The sequence below is a fragment of the Miscanthus floridulus genome, chromosome 13 (genome assembly GCF_019320115.1).
Source record: "Miscanthus floridulus cultivar M001 chromosome 13, ASM1932011v1, whole genome shotgun sequence".
NCBI lineage: Eukaryota > Viridiplantae > Streptophyta > Magnoliopsida > Poales > Poaceae > Miscanthus > Miscanthus floridulus.
The window spans coordinates 52556873-52576879 of NC_089592.1; the positions used below are offsets into that span (position 1 = coordinate 52556873).

Genomic DNA, 20007 nt, shown 5'->3' on the forward strand with positions numbered 1-20007 from the left:
AAATTGTCAATACAAAATTTCGGCAGCACCTCCCCTACATGGTGAGGTTTCCAAAACCTGCAAGAAAACCAATGGAACGATGGCCGATATGCACATATATATGAACGGCACGATGGCCGACATGTACAAGATTATATCCAACCACATATATATAACAATGTCACAACCACTCCTATGACTCCTACGATTACCACCACTGCTACTCTACCACTACTACTACCGCAACTACTAGTAATACTATGACGACGATGACGGTAGGGTATACCTAGTGGGCGTCGTAGGGCGACGGTGGTGAAGGGACCAGGGCACCGATGGACAAGGCGACGGCTGGGGAAGCGCCGGGGACGTGGCAACGGCGACCAGGGCGCCTCCTCCTCCTCCTTCCTCCTTCCTCCTTCTTCCTCCTCCTTCTCTTCCTCCTTGCTCCTTCTTCCTCCTCTCCTCCTCTCCTCCTCTCTTTCTCCTCCTCCTCCGGCGGCGCGGCGCGAGGGGCGGCGACGGCGGCGCGGGCGCGGGCGACGCTGGCACGGTCTGCCTACGTGCGTGTGTGCGTGTGTGCGGTGTGTGTGGGCCGGTTGGGCCGATGGGGTTAAATCCCCTCTTTGCCGAGTGCCCCCGATCTGGCACTCGACAAAGAGGTTTTTTTTTAAAAAAAAAATTCTTTGCCGAGTGACCCCTATCTAACACTCGGCAAAGTATTTTTTAAATTTTTTTAAATTCTTTGCCGAGTGCCACCCGGCCTAGCACTCGGCAAAGAGGGTTTTTTTAATTTTTTTTAATTCTTTGCCGAGTGCCAGACGTCCTGACACTCGACAAAGTGGTGATTTGCCAAGTGTCGTTTTTTGACACTCGGCAAACCATATTTTTTTTCACTTTTGACCTCCAAACTTTTTCTGCAGTCCTCATACAATATCTGGTACTTCATGTTCCAATATGGCATATTTCTTGGACTTTTTCTTTATTTCTTTAATTTATTTCATTTAATTGAATTTTCTTATATAATTCAAATTATAACAGCTAGTCATTCGAATAATGAAAAAAATAAATAAAAAAATGATATTCATGTTATTTAGTATAATGTGAGGCCATATCTAGGAACAGACCACCAATTTCGAACATCTTATTCATAAAACATGACCACGAACTTGCGGTCGAATTGTTTTTAAATTCTATAAAAAGTAAACGAAGTCCGAAAATCATGAAACTTGTCAAGATGTTATGATATCATATGTGGAGGCTGTGATAAAAATTTGAGAAGGTTTCACGCAAGCTATCACGTACGATGCTTGCAAACTGAACAATCTCCGAAGAAGTTCCATGATTTTGTGAAGAGGTCGACGAGGTGGCCACAGCAGGCGGATGTGCGGTGCAATCAAGTGGCGCAGTGCAGGTGAAGCACGGTAGAGAGATTATTTTTTCGCAAGGGGCACGGACGAGAGCGAGCGGACGCGTGGTAGCGAGTGGGGAAACCATGTCCATCCGTTCAGACGCCCTTACTAGAGCATTAGCGTTTTTTCTAAGTTTTACAGTGGTTGGAAAAACATGGAACGTTCATTAGAACGATCGAATGCTATAATAAAAAAAGTGAAAATAGGAGATTGCGAGGGAGAAGTGCTAAATATGTAGGGACAGTACGTACAAGAACTATCTTTTGTTGATATTTTTGTTTTTTATTAAAAAATATAGGCTAACTAGGTAATTTGACGTGAAAATTTCTAATCCATTTAAACAGTTTTGCCTCATTATGTGACTTATTATTTAATGAATTGGCCGGAGATGAAATCGATACAGGCCACGTGTTTCTTCTATTTGTCCTCTCGCTCGTGCGTTCTTGTCCGAGTAGCCATCGCCGCCCAAGCTGTCCACAGTCCACGCCAACGAGCATCAACTGCATGCATGTAGTTGCATGCTACAGGCTCCAGTTGCAGAAGCGGCTCGCGCTCCTCATTATATTTGTGATTTTGTCTTTCATAGAAAATTTATGGTTTATGATATTTGCTTTTTTGTTTTTTTTGGCATGTGTGTTTTAGGCAATTCTCTCGGGTGAATTTGCAATCCTTTTAAAATTTCTGCATTCTGCTTTTTTATTTTAATTATTTATTTTTTCCAATGTTTGTAGTGGTGAATTTGTTAAGGTTGTTGCTGTTTTTTTGGTCATCCGAGTTGAATTCAGGTATGTTTTGAATTTTTTTCCTTTGTTTTTTTATTCCTTGGTTGACCATTCCGGTGTTGTTTGTTTTGTTGGATGTAGGTCAAGGCTGAGGTGAAGTTGGAGGCGTAGTCATTTTTAGCCTCCATTTTACTGTCTTGTTAGTTTAGTTAGAAGGTTTGGCTCCTCTTGTTACTGCACTTACACTACAGTTCTACTACACTTACAGTGGTTAATCAGGTGTAATTTCTAGGTATTTTTTATGTAACTAGTATTAATTGAAAATTTTTCATTAGGCCTATATTTGGGTAATATATTTTGAATGGAGTATGTTTCCTTTTGCTTTATTTTTGGCCTATGATGCAAAACATAAGATTTAGATATGAGGTGGGTGCTTATTTGTTTTTTGTTGCTTTTGTTTCTCATGACTGTCATCAAAGCCATCTAACCCATCCATTCCCTAGCAGCAGTAGTTTCATACTTGGCTGATGGCAGTAAATGGATGGGCAAAAGGGTTCCATGGCAGCCATGATCTTTACCTTGTTGTTCTTTTGAAATTTGTTGTTACATATGCAGCCACTTATGATTCAACTCGTTTGAATTGCACTCCCAAGCTTGGAATGCTGAGGCCATTCTTTTCATGATAATGCACTTACACTAATTTTATGATATTATTGGTGTAACTAATTCTAGACTTCAATTTATACTTAAGTTTTGTTTATCTGGCCTTTTTTTTCTTTTTTCTTTTTTCTTTGTATTAGTAGTTGTAGATGTTTCTACTGTCGTTGTAATTTTTAATTTGTAATATTTTGTGCCTTTTTTTTTGTTTAGATTTTGTTCTCTTTGGTTTATCCTGTTTTTTTAGTTTTCCTTGTTTTTCTTGTTCTTGTGTTGATATTTGAGTTCTACAGATGTTCATACAGAGGCTAAGATTGACGGGCCGGTTGTTGATGTTCTTTCTTTGTCTTTGGTGATTTTTTAGAATATGAGGTACTTCTCTACTCATAAAATCATCCCATTTGTGTTCTCTGTATTCCTAAAATTATTCCAATTTAGGTTAGATTTTTATTAATCCAGCTACCAGTTTTCTTTTTTTTAGAGTTAAATGTACCAAAGTCCATTAACTTGTGAGGAGGTTTCGGTTAGGTCCATCAACTTCCAAAGTGGTTTTTTGGGTCCATAAACTTTGTACGCCGTATCACCTAGGTCCATACCTCTCCACGTTGGCTTCTCGTGCTGATGTGGCATGATGCCGTGGCCACGCAGGCCATGCAAGTGCACCGGCTCGCCACTTCCTCGGCGCCGAACATCGGATGCCGCGCGCCTTACGCGCTGCAGGCCACGTGCGCCAGGCTGTCGTAGAAGTCCACGTTCCCGCTGGGCGTCGACCGCGCCATGCTCGCGGACCTCCTGGAGCTCGCCAACTCGGTAGAGTCGCGTCCTCCTGCTCCTGGACAGCGGCGGCAGCCGGCTCTTCTTGGGCGAAGCCGAGGCCAGCGACGCCAACGCCGCCGCGGCATCAGCGACGGCGCCGACCTCGATGAACACGGCCGCGGCCGCCGCCGCGGTGTCATTGACGGCCTCGGCGACGGCCCTCGCGACCTCGGCCTCCGCGTGCGCTTTGCCGGTAGCGGTGGCGGTGGCGGCAGCAGGGCGCGCGCACCTAGCAGCCTCGCGTTGGGCCAGCCCCGTCCCCGTGCCGTTGCCGACTTGGCGCTGGGAGCCTCGTCGACGAGCGTGCAGGTCGGAGGCAAGCTGCTGCTGCAGAACTTCGCCGACGCTTCCGCCGCTGGGCGGGCACTTCAGCTCGCTCGCGGATGTCTACCGTCTCTTCGGCCTCGACGACGTTGGCCGGCTCCCGGAGGCCAAGGGGATCATCAACAGCGGCACGCCGTTCCCCGTCGTGCCCTAGGTCATCTCAGGTCCGTACTGCGATCGATCATCGTTTGCAACGATGCATGGTGTCATCGCGAATGTGCTCAAAGGGAAGGAAATAAAATTGTTTGTTCGTCTGCTGCAGTGAACCCGACACACTGGCGGAAGGACGAGGAGTTCGCGCGGCATGATCGCCGGGGCGAACCCGGTGTGCATCAAGCGCGTCACAAGGTTCCCGCTGACGAGCGAGCTTGACCGCGGAGTGTTCGGCCACCAGGACAGCAAGATAACCAAGGATCATGTTGAGAAGAACATGGTTGGCGCGCATGACGGTGCAGCAGGTATATACACAATGGACAGCAAGATAAGCAGAGACCATGCCTGAAGAAGATAGTTGTTTCATGCGTGTATGTATGACCATGCATGCAGGCCGTGGAGGAGAGGAGGCTGTACGTCGTGGACCACCACGACTGGGTGATGCCATACCTGAAGCGCATCAACGAGCTCCCAGGCGACGAAGAGAAGGCCGAGGTGTCACAAAGGAAGGTGTACGCCGCCAGAACGCTCCTGTTCCTGAACCGCGACGACTCGACGCTCAAACCGCTCGCGATCGAGCTCAGCTCGCCGCACCCGGAGAAGGGCAGCTTGGCGCGGTCAGCACGGTGTACACTCCACCGGACAGCGGGGACATCACGGTCACGCCCGGGAGGTTCTCGGCATGGGAGCTGGCCAAGGCCCACGCCGCCGCCAACGACACCGTCGAGAACAACTTCGTCACCCACTGGTAAGTACACTTTCATTCAGGGAGTCTTCTCTCCTACGTGGGTCGTCCATCGATTCCTACACGGTCCTGGTACAAACAAGACGAGGTCAACATGTGTGTACGTCCGTGGTGTAGGCTCAACACGCACGCATCAATGGAGCCGATCGTGATCGCGGCGAACCGGCAGCTGAGCGTGCTGCACCCGATCCACACTTCCGGAAGACGCTCCACATCAACGCCGGCTCGGGTGACCAGAGGAAGGACGGCAGCGTCTTCCGTGGCATACACGAGGTCACCTACTTCCCCAGCAAGTACAACATGGAGATGTCCTCCAAGGCGTACAAGGCCTGGAACTACCCGTACGCGGTGGACGGGCTGGACATGTGGGCGGCGATCAAGAACTGGGTGGCGGACTACTGCGCCATCTACTACCCCAACGACGGCACCATGGTGGTGGAGCGAGGTCAGGAACGCGGGGCACGGTGACCTGTCAGACGCGCCATGGTGGCCAGCGATGGACCGCGTCGCCGACCTCGTGGAGACCTGCACCACCGGCGCGGTTGACGGGGACGCCGGGCAGGGCGTGGGAGTCCTCGACTTTGTTGTGGACTCGTGTGCTTTCGTGATTGTACGAGGTTGCGGCGATGACCTGTGACTGCTGAACAGCGCCGGCACGAAGTAGCCGTCCGTCCTCATCACCAGCCACGGCGCGCGGCGGAGGAACTGCCGCTCGTCGTCGCAGAAGAAGAGCTTGTCGTGGTACGTGCAGGAATGGTCGAGGTCCTGTACGCCTCGGTGCCCCTGAGCCGCAGCCGCTGCATGCTCTGTGGCCTGTTATTAGCTTGATGACGTCATCATGACGTCGTGCCTATGTCATATACTTTCTTTTCCTCTTGAAAATAAAACAAAAAATACATGAATACGGCCGCGCCGCCGCAGGGGCTGCTCTGGCTCGGGCGCAACGGCCAGCCGCAGCGCATCAAGACGCCGCCGCTGCTGGCGAACCCGCACCGGTCGTCGCTCTACTACGTGAACATGACCGGCATCCGCGTTGGCAAGAAGGTGGTGCCCATCCCGGCGCCGGCGCTGGCGTTCGACCCCCGGCGACGGGTGCGGGCACCGTGCTGGACTCCGGCACCATGTTCACCCGGCTGGTGGCGCCGGCGTACGTGGCCGTGCGGGACGAGGTCCGGCGCCGCATCGGTGCGCCCGTGTCCTCGCTGGAGGGTTCGACACGTGCTTCAACACCACCGCCAAGAAGACGAAAGCAGGAAGCGGAGCACTTGCTAGTGGAGAAGAAGCGGATGAGCAGCCACTCCTGCGACCTCGATCTCGATGACGAGGACGAGGACGCGGACGATGAGCCCGTCGTCAACAGTGCCGACGTGGAGATGGCCATCGCCGCGTGAGCTGTGGCTGTCGATGACGTGCAACCGAGAAAGAAGGCGAACGCTCCGGCGCCGGCGAAGCCGGCGACATCGTCCGCGCGCTCGAGGCTGGGTGTCATACTGCTCGACCAGGGCTTGTTCACCGTGTACAAGCGCCTCTTCGTCCTGTGCGTCGCGCTGAACGCGGTGGGCCTCGTGCTCGCCGCGACGGGACACTTTCCTTACGCCAGGGCGCATGCCGCCGTCTTCGCCATGGGCAACATACTGGCGCTGACGCTGTGCCGCTCCGAGGCGGTGCTCCGGGTCGTGTTCTGGCTCGCCGTCGCGCTCTTCGGCCGGCCGTGGGTGCCAGTCGTTGTCAAGACCGGAGTGACCGCGATCCTACAGTCGCGGCGTGCACAGTGGCTGCGGCGTGTCGTCGCTGGCGTGGCTGGTGTAGGCGCTCCAGCACCGCGACGTGACGCCACGAGAGGTCGTCGGGGTCGCAGACGAACAGCTCGGGGCATAGAAGAGCACGCCACCGACATGCATGCATCATGCATGCACATGCATGCGTGTGTGCGGCGTCCACCTGGACCCAGAAGGACATGTCAGCAGGCCACGTCAGCATGAGAAGCCCGCGTGGTGGGATATGGACCTAAATGATACGGCATACAAAGTTTATAGACCCAAAAAGTCACTTTTAAAGTTGATGGACCTAACCGAAACCTCCTCACAAGTTAATGGACCTATGGTGCATTTAACTCTTTTTTTTATATTCCAGTATTTGTCCTAATGCTCTAGCTCTAAATAATGGTTCCCTGGTTATAAGTATCCTAGTTACACTACCGTTTATCTATACTTACAGTTGTTAATGATGTGTAATTCCTAACTATTATTGATGTAACTAGTACTATATGCATAAAATGTATTATGCATTTCTTTGAATGTAACTCTTTTTTATTATAATTGTTTCTGTTCTTCTGGTATGCTGAGATTGAGTTGGATGCGGGGGGAGGCAGAGATGGAGTAGTTTTCGGTGCTGATTGTTTTTGGGTCCATGGATGTGGTTGTTGATGGTCATTTTGCGTTGTTCATGACATTTCAGAATCTGAGATACTACTCTACTCCTATATTTTTGTGTTCTGAAGATGTTTGTCTGTTATCCTATATTTTCATGACATTTCAGAATCTGAAATGTTGAATTACTAGCTTTTGGTATTATTTGAAATCTTGTTTCATTTATATGTTGGTACTTTTCAGGTCATGGCCCCTCTCCTATGTGTAGACTGATGTGCAGGTTGATGCGGAGGTCGAGGCAGAGGCGTAGCCGATTTTCAACGTCAATTTGGTTTCATTGGTGAGTATTTCATTGATTTTTATTTTTTAAAAATTCTGTTTTTTTGTATTTGTATTGTTTTTCAGTTTTGTTTTTTGAAAGGTTTTTCAGTTTTGTTTTGATGTCCTTCAGGACATGTTTCTCTTTTATGCTTAGTTTTGATCTCTTTAGACGCTCGGCATATTGCGGAATTCTCTATGCATATTTTTCCTGTCCTGTGTTTGTTTTTTTTTTGTCCAGAGGTGTTGTTCGTGTTTGTTTGGTCAGAGCCTAGAGATTATCGGTGTTGTTTTTTCGTTTGTTTTCGTGCCATCCAGTTTTTTAGCTCATTTGGATCCATTTGTTTTATATGAAATTCATCTCGATCCATTGGCATCGTGCATTTTTACTTTAGTAAAATCTAGACGTTGTTGTGATCTCTGTTGGTTTGACCTCCTGTATTGTTCAGTCTTTAATCTGTCAATCTTTGATCAGTTTCTTGTAGTAAGATTCCTTGTAGTAATTTATCAGTCTTTTATTTGATTGTTTCAATGTGCAATTAGGCCTTGTTTTTCATCATCCCATCTGTCTATTTTCATAAGACAGCTGAAACATTTTTGGGCTCTATACATTTTATCTCCCATCTGCTGCCGTGCAGCAGTTATAATCTTCTACAGTAGGTGCCGCGCAGCAGTTATTTTGCCTTTCATAGAATTTTTTTTTTGAAATTTTGTTTTTTGGTTTGTTTGTTTCACGTAGTTCCCTCATATTTTTTGTGATTTTGCATTTCATAGAAAATTTCTGGCTTTTGTTTTTTTTTAATTTTTTTGGTATGTTTGTTGTAGGTAGTTCCCTCAGATTTTTTTTCGTTTTGCATTTCATAAAAAAATTCTGGTTTTTGTTATTTGAAATTATGTTTTTTGGTATGTTTGTTTATGGTAGTTTCCTCAGTATTTTTGTTTTTTCTCAATTCATAGAAAATTTCTGGTTTTTGATATTTGAAATCTGTTGTTTGGTATGTTTGTTTATGGTAGTTTCCTCAGAATTTTTTTGATTTTGTATTTCATAGAAAATTTCTGCTTTATTTGTCTGTTTTGTACTGGAGGATTACTCGTGTGAGCTTCAGGCTTCCATCACACAAATTTTGCTTTTTGTCTCATTTGTGTGATTTGTGCTTTGAAATTGCTTGAGCGTTCAAATAGGTCAAATCACCCAAGTTCCAAATAGACAGATTTTTTTTTCTTTTGTTCTGGAAAGCTAAAACTTTCATACCGATATTTCTAACTTTGGTCCATCTGACAAATATTCATAGATAACAACAAAACCAAATTTCCTTGAATTGAATGCATGTGCTGTTTTCTGAATAGTAGTAACTGTTGTTTACTCCATGATGACCAACATCAGCTCTTCGACTTCGCCAACAACTACAGGGGATCCTACCAGTTGTCCTGCCCATTCTACTGCTCCTACTCAGGCTACCAGGTGGATTACATTAACCGTCGAATGAATCACAATTCGTCTTTAGTATATATAGTGTCAAGTGTGAACACACACTTGATCTACCAGGACGAGCTCCAGTGGGCGTCGGCATGGCTATACCGGGCAACCAAAGACAGCAAATACCTCGACTTCCTGCAGAACAACCAGGGCGGCAGCGCGACCGAGTTCAGCTGGGACAACAAGTATCCCGGAGCTCAGCTGCTTGCAACACAGGTTACGTTACTCGCTCATCTTGCACATCCTATGTCCCAACTCATCATTAACTAACTTGATGAACTTACCTCTGAAAGACGTGCATGTGCATGCATCGACAGCTGATCATCTTACTAATCGGCCTGTTCGCTGGTTGGTTTCTGGGCTGGTTTGGGCTGGCTGGTGCTGGTTTGTTGTGAGAGGAAAATACTGTTGGCTGGCTGGTTTGGGCTGGCTGAAACCAACAAGCGAACAGGGTATGTCTCTTTCAGGAGTACTTGGGTGGAAGGACAGAGCTGGAAGGCTACAAGAGGGGCCTGGACTCTTTCGTCTGCGCTGTCATGCCCAACAGCGGCAACACACAGATACGCACCACCCCTGGTATGTGTATGATTATGAATCAACTTCAAATGATCTGGGCAGATGATCACTACACAAGTATGGTTTGCTTGACAAGATTTTCCGATCCTCGCACTGCAGGAGGGCTTCTCTTACCCACGATTCTGTCAACCTGCAGTACACAACAACCGCAGCCCTGCTGCTGTCAATCTACTCAAAGACCCTGACTTCTGTAGGCGACCAAGTAGTCCAGTGCAGCGCCGCAAGCTTCTCTCCAGATCAGGTCAGTTCATTCGCAACGTCACAGGTAAAGAACAGAACACACATACTACTACTTCTCCCCACTCGTTTCTTGGTTTTTGCCGGATTACAATACCCGACATCCTTCCTTGGGGGTTAATTTCAGGTGGATTACATCCCGGGAGACAATCCGAAGGGCATGTCGTACATGGTCGGCTTCAGCTCCAAGTTCCCAAGGCACATTCACCACCGCGGCTCCTCCATCCCCTCGATCAAGGCTCTCTCCCCAGGAAGGTCACCTGCAACGAGGGCTTCTCGTCATGGTTCCCGACCAGCAACCCCAACCCCAACACCCATGTCGGTGCCATCGTCGGCGGACCTGACAGGAACGACCACTTCAGTGACAGCAGGGAGGACTCCACGCACTCCGAGCCAGCAACGTACATCAACGCAGCATTTGTGGGTGCCTGCGCTGCTGCCCTGGGGCAGAACCAGCTCAAGGAGCCTCTAGACAACATAGCATCAGCCCTCAGTGATATCATCTAACTAGAACAGAATATGTAAGGACAGGGTCTGCCGAAGTCCCAGGCATGATATCGCCTTGTAGCATCAAGGCTACTTATTATATCTACCCCTACCCTTGATCATCCTGTATGACATGGTAAGAAGAAATAAATAAATATAATGGCCAGTTTGTAGTAGTAAACTATATCTGCCGAGTCAAAACATCATTCAGCAAAACCCAATCAGAAGACTAGAGAAAGAACATCACCTTTACCACCAATCTCATTTCAATCTGATGGAAATGAAATGTTTTATCTACAATGATTTGTTGCAGTACTCCAGCAATAGCTGGACCAATCAAAACTAAAGTGGATTATTCTATTTTCTTTATACTGCTATTTGTATAGTAGTGTGCCACTAGGTTTCTGTCTGCCTCCCTTCGTGGTTGTTGGTCAAAATGAACCGCTAAGCTGGTCAATCCAGGAACCAGCTAGAGATGCCCAACTCACTGCAGTACCAAAGAAAAGTTCCCAGAACCAAAGATCCACCGCGAGAACTGAAGAGAAGATGAGCAGAGCAAGCGTCTCGTATCTATTCAAAGGCCAGCCTGAAGCCTCAGCCAATGTCTTCAAGAACGGAAGGGGTTTGCTGTCTATCTCCCAGCTTCTTATTGACCATGCGGTGACCCACTGCACGTTGGCTGGGACCATATTGAGCTCTTCTCGAAGACGTCTTCCCAGGTCTGGCATGTGTCCGCCGCCATAGAGGACTGCTATTCTCTTGTACCCATGGTTTATTGCTTCCTTAATCTTCTCAGTAGCAACTCTGTTCCTCTCCCCAATGATAACTGATTTCTCCTCAACGGGTGTAAGCACAGCTGTGAATCTTTAATAAAACAAAAAAAGGAAAAGAAAATCAGCGAATACTTTACTTAAAAACTTATTTGCCTGATTGGTTTCAGATTACTCACTCAGATGTCAGTTGCTTTGCCAAGAAAATCTTCAGTGCAGCTCCAAAATCTAGCCTAGACAATGCCTCCAGCTCAGGAAATCCATCTTGGTTTTCCACTGGCAGACACAGCCCAGTGATGACGAGTAGCCCAACAAGCGGCATTGGTATCACACGTGAGGCCCATAGTAACTTCGATCTCCAAAAGTCAAGACCATCTGGCATGTTACTTGGTTGCACCAAGGCTTTGGTTGATTTCAGTGTCATGTCTACGGCAAACGTGAGAATACTTTCACCTCTTTCACTCTGGATGAAAAAAGGCACTGCAGTTAAAATATACTCTAATAAAAATGACCAGGGTATACAATTAGGAAAACATGAGTTGCAAATCAGGGAACATGAATGTTAAATGGTTCACACACCAATACTCCATACCTAGTAATGACAAGCAAAACAGTAGTTACCATGCAACACCGTTTTCGTAACTAACGTGGTGACCAAACATTTCAAAAAGCAAGAGATTAATGACATGACTAAATAACATTATTACCTGAAGCTGCTTGAATGTTTCATAGTCAAGGTCAGCATGTTGCCATTTCTCATTGCCATAATCAAGACAGTCTAACTGATAATCCAATGAAAGGATCCGAGCCATTTGCTTCTGTATGAAACCAAGAATACTGAATCCTCTACGCAAAGATTTCATCTTCTTAGCAGCCATTGGACCTTTCGGATTGTTCAAATTCTCCCGACTTGTAACCATTTCATACAGGACAGTCATAATCTTCAAGCTCTTGCTGCAGTCTATCAAAGTATCTGAAGAAAAATTGCAGATCTCAGCCAATTCACTATAGTAATAGTAGCTATAAACACTCATGAATGGCGGGATGTTTGAGTAAGTGAACGATGATAATGCACAGGAAATGTACACCAACATGGCAGCAAAACTTAATGTGAGAAAATAATACTTTAACATGAAACAGGGCAAAAGGCACATACTCTTTGTCTGCAATGTGGACTGTAGAAACCAAATCAACCTGCAGCATAACAGGAGTTAAGAATTGATTAGAATCTAGAGAAAGTTCATTAAAAGAAGTTCTAGGGCATTGACTCAAATAAACACTGTTTTGCACCTATTGGATCCTTCTATCAGCTAAGTGACAGTCAACAAATTTATGGAAATGCTATACAGATGATGCACACTTTCATTCCATATCACTGCAACTCACCAGAGCATAGTGAAAAAGGCAGTCGGTTGAAGTTAAATGGGGAAACAAAGTTAATGTAAATGCAAGCCAAGCTAAGTCTTCAGACAAAAAATTTCAGCAAGCTGAAACTTCCAATGTGGTGTTGCGGATGGAAGCCCACAAAATCGAGGCATTGTAGTGGAAACAAGATTTAAGCTAATCTCCCTATTTATTTATTTATTGTTAAAGGATAACGCAGGAAATTCAACATTATGACTACTAGTCATTCTGCAGAGAAGTTCACAGGCGATCAACAAGTTGAAGCAATTAATGTTGGAAATGTTGTGACACGAGCAATTAATCGGCGGGGGATCAACATTCATTTTGTGCATTTCTTATTTGCATAACAACATTTTTGTGCAATTCACGCTAGCACATAGGATTGGAGTGTCGACGGAGGCAGGCGAGCGACTCATGCACAAAGAGGCCGGAGACTCACATGGAGGAAGGGGTGGATGAGCGACCACGGGAAGCGCTTCTTGAAGCGCACCACCGCCGTCTGCAGCTCCCCGCCGGGCACCCCGCCTCCGCCTCCGGCACCGCCACCGCCAAGCTCAGGGCGGCGGTAGCGGAGGTAGTCAGTGATGGAGCTGCTGGTGGCGAACCGCTCCGCCCCTCCGTCCCCGACCCCGGACGCGGCGGCGGAGGCGGAGGCGACGGGGCGCAGCCAGAGGGCGCGGCGCCGGCGGCGCGCGCGGGAGGAGCGGAAGGCCGCGGCGAGCGAGGTGGAGGGCGCCGAAGCCGTCGAGAGCATCGCCGTCCGGGCTTCCTCTCTCTCCGCTCAGGACTCGCGTGCGTTTGTGCGGTCACTGAGCCGTGGGCCCGCCAAGGACCTGAAGAGATGGGTGAAGCAGGCGGTTGCGTGGTTGGTTGGCGCCGGGCCACGACCTCTTGAACATGAACACCCAGTATATATAAAAGGAAACGTTTACGATCGGGCAGCGTGGCAGTGTATAAATCAGTCATGCTGATTTTCACCCAATTTCACCGCGTTAAACTTTACGGCGCGAATAAGGTCCTGTTTGATCCATGGCTAACAATTACGGTTCAAAAATAGCAATAATAAGATAAGATGATTAATGGGTGAGCTATTTTTTAGCTAGACATTTAACTAGTTGATCAAACTCGACACCAATAGAGATAAAGAGACGACCAAAAAAAAACCCTCCTACCTATCATGTCTCCCATTTTCTATATTTTAAAAACCACACGATGGAAATGGTCCTTAATTTTCGCTTTGTTCTCTATTCTCCATGAGGACCATTTGATAGGGGAGCACATGCCACTCATGTGACTCCTTTAAATCCTCCGTCTATCCACTCTAGGATTTTGTTGAATATGGGAAACAAATATAACACGAGCTTACACAAAAAGTTCAAAAGGCTTGACACGGCTATATATACTGCAGTAAGGACTTTTAGTTGGTCATATTTTATTTATTAAGCCTAAGTCGCTAGATTATCCGTAGAGCGCCCATGTGAATAGAAACAATTAAAATCATAAAATCATGATTAACACATAGCTCAAACTATCCATGATAATCATCTAATACAAAAGGATTCATGCCGGCTCTCATTACCAAAAACATGATTGAGAAACACAGAGGTCATATAACTTTATCCATGAGTCGTGATCCTCAGTTTCATGAGGCGACCAACCTTTGTACTCACTTCCAATGTGAGTCGGCAGGATTTCACTACGAGGCTTTGTAGAGTCCCCTTAACAACTTAGTAGCTGTGAGGTTTCAACGACAACAAAATATGGATACCCTCTTGCGAAATGGCCTCTAGCCTAGTCGTTACAAGAGTCTTAGTAGCACCACAGGTCCTAGGGTCGACTCCCCGAGAGAGCGAATACTTCAGGATTTAACGGCGTTGTGCTTCCAGTGGTAGACGACATTCCTGTCGACAACGAGGCGCATATAGTGTCTTCGTCAATCTTAAGGATTTGTAGGCCCGATCTTCGAAGATGCTCATAAGGGGTAGAGTTTGTATGCATGCGTTTATAGGGGCGACTGCGCATGCCTTGTAAATATCTGCGTTGTACTGTATAATTCGCAAATATGGATACCCTCCTACCAAAAGTGGCACACATTGTTGCGGCATACCACACACCGATGCAGGAGTATAACCATACCCAACAAACATCCTGTTTGCTTGGGCTTGTTTGGCTTATAAGCCGTAGTTTTTCAGTCAATGAATAGTGTTTTTCTCTCACACCAAATCAGCCAACAGTACTTTCAGCCATGGCTTATCAGCCAAACAAGCCCAAGCGAACTGGGCGAAAGTTCGGAGTTGTATGGTTCACAACACCAATCATTGAAAAAATTGAAAACATACAAAATTTTCATTTATAGTTTATTTATGGAATATTACATCTTTTGTCTCTCGAGAATCTCCTTGAGATGATTGACTAGTGGGGTGAATGTCACCTAGCCAACAAGAGTTTAATTACTCTCCCCCTAGTCGAGTTTTATTTATTTATTATTTATTACATCTTTCATATGCCACCCCATGGGCCATGGCCTCGTTGGGGGCTCTAATCGCCAGCCCATCACCAACTCTTTTTTTCCTTTCTTGGTTAAACTTATATTTAACAACAATAATTTGAATTTTTAAACGTTACCACTAGTTTTAGAAAAAAAGTTGAGCGCAGCGGAAGGACTAAGTTAAATACAAGTACATTTTAATCACAGACAAAATTTTCAGTTTATTTCGAAACATTATTTGAACAAGAAGGCAGTCAAGTGAAGTATCCCACGTATACATATCTGCCATGTTTTCCTCATAGTCAATGGCACTCATAATAGCCAAGTAAATAAACATTTGCATATATTCAGGTACTTTACATTCTGCTGTATATATTCAAGTAAATAAACATGTGGACACATTCAAGTAAATTTGCCATGTTTTCTTCACATTTGAGCGTATCACAAGCACACAAATGCCAGGGCCAGCAGAGCTCATTAATAATCGAATGAAGATGTAAAACCCACAGCCAAATCTCCTGTTTCCATCCTTGAAATCTGCCGCATTCAGACTTCATAGTTCTCTACTTGGATGTTCATGCTGTGTTATCCTTCACAAGGAGGCAGTACAATCCAACCAGTTACCACATGTTTTGAAAGCTGCAAAAATACACAATAGTCTGCAAGTTACTTTTTTGCAGAAATCAAGGCATCTTTGGCAGATCATATGTTTTCTTGAGGAACTTCGAAGCTGCCTCATCATTTTCGATAGCATAATACACGCAATATTGTGTTGGGGTTATCTGGACTCCAACGAGAAGGTACAGGAGGCATCGGGAACCTAGAATTGGCTGTAGGTTCATAAGATTCAGAAATTAGCTGCTTGAACCGTTCAATGAGGGTTTCGGTGTCTGTCTGTAGGAGTGGCAGAATGTTTTTCACCTCTGAGGAAGCCTTGCCAACTAATTCCTCAGGTAGCCCATCACAATACGATAAATATAAGCCTCTTAGGGCTTGGAAATCGTCCTCTATTACCTGGTAGTCCTGACAGCTGAAAGCACGCGTCGGTCCACCAGCAAGAAGCACCAACAAAAAGCCATCAAAAGAGGCTTTCATCAGTGCAGGTTATGAGACGATTTTGCACTTTATTGTGCACCGTGGCAGATATAATCCTAACTTAGGATTCCTAAGGATAGGACCAAGCTCTTTTAACAAAGGCAGTATCCTGTTTGATGCAGGGCCCCCAACATAGAGTATCCAGGAGAACGTGACTCAGATCATTGAACATCACCATATATGCAGTTGTCTCACACAGCTGTCGAATTCCTTCTTGGCAAGCTGCCTGGGATAGCCCAAAGTTTATGTTCAGACCATCAGCAATATCAGGCTGAGCCAACTCAACATTCTGCAGGCATTCTTTCATCTTCATATGCAGGTTTTCTAGCTCAGTTTGGATGTAGTAAATGGTATTTATTCGTAAACATAGTCCATGAAGGCTCGAGGCTTCATTCCCAGTTGTTGATCCAACTTGTGATCCTCGCTTCATAAGAAACTGTGGTTTTTTGTTTTTCTTGAATAACTTGGAACCAACATCACACCTTGTCAGATGAGGTAGCTGAGGAAAAAGAGTACTCCGAGTTCCTGTAAATTAATACAAAATGAACTCACCAAGATTATGTTGCGCAAGAACTGTCTTAGCAATATACTTACCACAGCCTGTTTTCACTTTAGAGACATAATAATGTAGACATTTATCGAGTCCAGCTGTCAGACCAGCAAACAGAGTAGCGTGGATTGGTATAGACAAACAAAAAAATGCATCCAAAGTTTCCTCAATTATGTGCAGCATCTCCACAGAAGAGGGAGCAAAACTGTCCCTGCTATTATCCTTTGGGTTCCAAGTCTGCATAGCAATTACAAAATTAATGCCGCATTATATCAATTCATTGCATCCTAGAATATTGCACAGATATTACTCCCTCCAATTCAAAATACAAGGACTTTCGAGTTTGTCCTAAGCCAAACTATTTTAGGTTTGACCAATTTATAGAGAAGGGTTCTTTTGCCCAAACCTTATATTGTAGGTCCAAAATGAAAAGAAAACAAGATCACCTCTTGTTGTAGGTTCTGGTCAGCCCAATCTTAAGCTTGTCTAGTTGTTCTCTTCCCCATGCTTTCACCAGAATAGCCATTACAGTTCCAGTTTCATAAGGTGGCATTTGTCTTACCAATGACTTGCCTCTATCATCACCGTCTATAGAATCTTCAAGAGCAATATGAACTAGATCCTTTTCTAACTTGTCAGCTGCCTTAAGCACTTGAGCTTATCTGGTGTGAGCTCTGTAAGCCCAACTATAAAATTTTTCAGCTCATTTCCAAAGCAACCATGAAGGGTTGCAACAGCAACACCTGCAGCAAAGGGGTGCCATTTCTTCAGTATTGGACTGTATACATTTTTCTCTTTAATAGCGAGCTCAGTTGTTTCCTTTGCAAGAATTGACAGAACAGGTGTACAGTTTATGGATGACCGATTTGAATCTGCCTCTTCCATTTTCTGCATGAATCAACACTACACAAAAGATAAGCACTGGTACAAGTGTTGAAAGTTCAACCTCTTAGATTAAGAGGCGCATGTGAGTTGAGAGAAGCAATTTTCAGACAGTTATCAGCAGTACTCAGTGTCTAAGGTTTCTGCCATGCTTTACAGAATCTAGCACATTTGGTGACAATAGGACATACAATCATTAAAAAGAAAGAAAAAAATGAACTTTGAATTACCCATACTTAAATAGTGAAAGAACTTAGCAAAAAGTCATCTTGTTTGGAATTTACTTGAGCAAATGCTTTGCGGAATGATGATTTTATATATGTTTCAATCCTGCTGCGCACCACATCAGTATCTCTGTTGTTCCACTATGGTATTCATAAGATACATCTTCAAGAAGAATCTTTGCAGCTGAGATTCCTATTGAAACAATATATTGCATGGAATAAATATTACTAGTATTGAAAGTTTCATGGTATGCAAGCAGCCTTTTCTCTTCCCAACCCATTATTGAGCTTAAAGTGGAGCTCAATACATCACAATAATCTGGATCTTTTGTTATTTTAGCATCTTCTGCAACTTCAACTAATAGATTCTCCATAGCAGAAAGCAACCCATTATCTGCTTGACCCAACATGACAAAATGGGTTGAACCATGCCCAGGTAAAGTAAATGTTGTGGAGCATTTGAGTGATTCCAAAAAACAGGCCAAGTCTTCTTCAACAGCTCCATAATTTCATCAATCTCATCTACTACAGTGCCTTCTTCAACATCAAAGCCAGCTTCTATCAACATTTTGTAGATATGGAGATTAAAGGAAAACCATCTGCCCAATGACACTCATCGGAAGTTTCACAAATGGATCTACACGCAAGGGACATGACAGCGCTGTGCAGTCTTTGCATGGACTCTGAAGTCCCTCCCAGTTTCAACTTGCCCAGCATATGCTTCATGTATTATTCGCCGCATTTTCTCTTCGCAGAAATGTCTGATTTCTTTAAAGGAATAAGTGGGTGGACCAGCACACCAGCCTCGAGAAGCTTGAAATTCCTAGTCTGCCAAGCCTCGTACTCTAGAGGGTCAGGGAAATCTGATGCTTTACACTTCTGCAGGAACTCTAAGGGCAAAACCATAGATTCTGCAGGTGTGCCAAGCTGTTTCAAGGAAGAAAATAAACGTAAGTTAAACCTCTATGTATATATGCAGCACAAAGGGTTCTGTAAAATTGTAGGTAAATGACGGGCTATGAAACCAACAGTGACTGAACAACCCCTGTCAATAGTACTCTCAAGTAATTTACTTTCCTAAATAGAATGCCTGCTGAAGCTTGGTGATTTTTAGGAACTTCTATCATAAAAAATGAGAGAAGGAAAAATGAGCATACAGTACAGATTTGGCATGTCCAAACGGAAAACCATAGTTCACATTTATCACGTATATACTAAAATCCACAACAAAAAATTAAACTCAGGTTAGCAGATAAATTAAATCTCAGAGAACCTAAAGGGAATAGAGCTCATGGCTTTTAGGACGTCAGCCACCTAGTGCACACACATATTAACCAAAAATCATCATCGAACATTGCCTAACAGTCCAAGAAGTGCATAACAAGCAACTATTATTGTAAGAGTGCTTCGTAAAACAAGGCAAGAAGACCATCCAAATGACTACTTGGGCACCATAATACGAAATAATTGGACATCCCAGATTGTAACATAAGAATCAAATTTACACATCGAGGATCGAGCTACTACTGATAACCAAGAGAAAAGAATGTATGATTTATTTATAAGCTGAATGGAAGCCCCTGGCTGCAATTGCAATTGTTTGCCAACGGCAGCGTCTTCCGTGGCATACACGAGGTCACCTACTTCCCCAGCAAGTACAACATGGAGATGTCCTCCAAGGCGTACAAGGCCTGGAACTACCCGTACGCGGTGGACGGGCTGGACATGTGGGCGGCGATCAAGAACTGGGTGGCGGACTACTGCGCCATCTACTACCCCAACGACGGCACCATGGTGGTGGAGCGAGGTCAGGAACGCGGGGCACGGTGACCTGTCAGACGCGCCATGGTGGCCAGCGATGGACCGCGTCGCCGACCTCGTGGAGACCTGCACCACCGGCGCGGTTGACGGGGACGCCGGGCAGGGCGTGGGAGTCCTCGACTTTGTTGTGGACTCGTGTGCTTTCGTGATTGTACGAGGTTGCGGCGATGACCTGTGACTGCTGAACAGCGCCGGCACGAAGTAGCCGTCCGTCCTCATCACCAGCCACGGCGCGCGGCGGAGGAACTGCCGCTCGTCGTCGCAGAAGAAGAGCTTGTCGTGGTACGTGCAGGAATGGTCGAGGTCCTGTACGCCTCGGTGCCCCTGAGCCGCAGCCGCTGCATGCTCTGTGGCCTGTTATTAGCTTGATGACGTCATCATGACGTCGTGCCTATGTCATATACTTTCTTTTCCTCTTGAAAATAAAACAAAAAATACATGAATACGGCCGCGCCGCCGCAGGGGCTGCTCTGGCTCGGGCGCAACGGCCAGCCGCAGCGCATCA

The 20007-nt window shown here is 45.8% G+C and overlaps 1 long non-coding RNA gene and 4 pseudogenes across 3 annotated transcripts; 3 read left to right on the top strand and 2 right to left on the bottom strand.

Annotated features, from left to right (window-relative positions):
* The first annotated feature begins 3052 nt into the window (after nucleotides 1–3052).
* Nucleotides 3053–9565, top strand: LOC136501571 (uncharacterized). Of its 3 annotated transcripts, none has more exons than XR_010770315.1 (5): nucleotides 3053–3139; nucleotides 7443–7514; nucleotides 8877–8954; nucleotides 9039–9185; nucleotides 9437–9565. It is a non-coding gene; the product is annotated as an uncharacterized lncRNA (long non-coding RNA). The 3 variants fall into 3 exon arrangements; XR_010770316.1 differs by lacking the exon at nucleotides 3053–3139 and adding an exon at nucleotides 7338–7372 and having other exon boundaries at nucleotides 7455–7514; XR_010770314.1 differs by lacking the exon at nucleotides 3053–3139 and having other exon boundaries at nucleotides 7380–7514.
* LOC136501879 (probable linoleate 9S-lipoxygenase 4) lies at nucleotides 3545–5442 on the top strand (annotated as a pseudogene).
* A 22-nt stretch (nucleotides 9566–9587) lies between the features above and the next one.
* Nucleotides 9588–10365, top strand: LOC136499810 (endoglucanase 20-like; annotated as a pseudogene).
* Nucleotides 10366–10498: 133 nt separating this feature from the next.
* On the bottom strand, nucleotides 10499–13317 carry LOC136501570 (uncharacterized; annotated as a pseudogene).
* Nucleotides 13318–15336: 2019 nt separating this feature from the next.
* LOC136499811 (protein unc-13 homolog) lies at nucleotides 15337–19156 on the bottom strand (annotated as a pseudogene).
* Between the last annotated feature and the right edge of the window lie 851 nt (nucleotides 19157–20007).